Below are 2372 nucleotides of genomic sequence, written 5' to 3'. Positions count from 1 at the left end.
TGAAAATCAGTTGACCCAAATAAATCTTTTAATATCTTCCATGTCTGAAAATGTCTTAACTCTACCTTTACACCTAATTGACAGTTTGGCTGGGTAAAACATTCATTTTTCCCCAGAACTGTTTTCTAGTTCCCAGTGTTGCTGTTGAGATAATTGATATCATTCTCATTCTTTATGCTTCCCACGTAGCCTGTGTTTTCTCTCTGGTAATTTGTAGAATATTTTCTTTATCCCCAGTATTTGAATACTTTGTTAAGATGTCCATTCACGTGGGTTTGTGTTTCGAGTCGGCCATTTCAACATACAAAGCCATGTCCTTCAGTTCTGAGAATTTTTCATTGTCTTCGTTATACACACACATAAACGAATATTATTTTACTTTTAAATTGTTAGTAATATATAACACTGAAATGTTGTATGTATATAGATATATGAACAATTTATATATGTGTATATGTTTTATGTATATATATATATATATATATATACACATATTTTGACATTTTACCCCAGAAAATAAGGATATTCTTTTATATAACCATAATACCCTTTCAACATACTTTTGAAAACTAAAAGTAATTCCCTATTACTTAATACCCTATCTATATTCTGATGTCCATAATTGTCCTCAAAATGATTTCTACAGTTGTTCCTGATTTTTAGACCCAATCAATGATCACATTATATTTGATTGTTGTGTTTCTTAATATACACACACGTACTTTTTCTTATTATTATTTAAATTTGATTTTCCTGATTAGCAGAGACTTGACATTATGTTTATTTATTTATTTATTTTTTGGCGGCTTTGGGTCTTTGTTGCCACGCGGTGGCTTTCTGTAGTTGTGGCAGGCGGGCTTCTCATTGCATTGGCTTCTCTTGTTGCAGAGCACGGGCTCTAGACACACAGGCTTCAGTAGTTGTAGCACGCAGGCTCAGTAGTTGTGGCTCGCGGGCTCTAGAGCGCAGGCTCAGTAGTTGTGGCGCACGGGCTTAGTTGCTCCGCAGCATGTGGGATCTTCCCGGACCAGGGCTCGAACCCGTGTCCCCTGCATTGGCAGGTGGATTCTTAACCACTGCACCACCAGGGAAGCCCTTGACATTATATCTGCTAGATTTCTTCTTAATAGTCTGTTGCAAACTTTTATATTCTGACTGGTTTGTAAAAATATTACCTATACCTCCCAACGTTGTTCCACTTCCGAGTCACTGATAAAAGCACTGAATAGAGCTGAGCCAATGCCGGGGCCTTGTGACATGCCCCTAGAAACCAGTCTTAGAGTGGAAAGTGATCTATCCATCCAGAATTTTCAGATACAGAAACTTAACATGCTATAATTTCACTTTATGTTTCTGTTTTTGCATAAGGCCAGCATGAGCACCTTTGTGAAATGACTTATTGGGAAACAGATATGCATCGTACCTGTAGCAGGCTTCTCGTCTACCTGCTAAATCCTCAGACTGAGATTGGAAATAATGGCTACCATTTATTGTGTGGCTGCCAGGCACCGTGTATTTTCATGTAATATCTCTAGTGCTCACAACGCCCACTAAAATAGAACATTATTACCACAACTTTAGAGGTGAGTAGAATGAAGCTCAGAGAGGCGGAGGAGCTAGTTTAGGTTACAGTTTTATCTGATTCCAAAAACCATTCTCCCTCTGCTGCTGCCCAGCGCTCATCGTGAATAGTTTGCCCTGACTTTTTCTGAGCAATCACCCGTTGCCTTCTAAATCCTCAGTAAGGCATTTAGCAGCCTAATTCTTAATGCCATCATCATTAATAAACTGAATAATCAGAATTAATTAGTGAATGGTTTCTACCTATCATCCCTTAGGGAAACTTTCTCCTGAAATCTACATAGGCACCAGCTTCAGCCCTTGATTTGAAATAATCGTCAATAAGAAAGAATGCAGAATCCTTAATAGTAGAGGTTCTGGGTTGTTGTGTTTTTTTTTTAATTGTAAACAATAGATTTTAATTGTCTTCCCAGCCAGCACACACACACACACACACACACACACAGATGAAAATCGTGGAGGCAAGGGAGAACCAACTATTATTTTTATGCATAGTTATCTGATAGTAAAAAGAAAAACAAAAAAAAACCACATTACGTATGAGTCTCTTTCATACTTTTCTTCACCTTTCACACTTTCTTCCCCTTTCAAGAAAATACAAAAATCGTTTTGTATAAGGAACACTGGCCAATAGGCTGAAATCTGTACCCTCATCTAGATACCTCACTTGAGGGATGTCAAGGCCTATTTCCCAGCTCCCAAACCATCTCTGTACCTTTGGTGTCTTCCCATGGGACGTCACCCAAGAAAGCCATAGAAGCTCTTCCTTGACGCCTCTGGGACTTCACTGG

This window comes from Balaenoptera acutorostrata, chromosome 14, assembly GCF_949987535.1.
Source record: "Balaenoptera acutorostrata chromosome 14, mBalAcu1.1, whole genome shotgun sequence".
In the NCBI taxonomy this organism is placed as follows: domain Eukaryota; kingdom Metazoa; phylum Chordata; class Mammalia; order Artiodactyla; family Balaenopteridae; genus Balaenoptera; species Balaenoptera acutorostrata.
Note: the sequence above shows the minus strand (reverse complement) of the source record.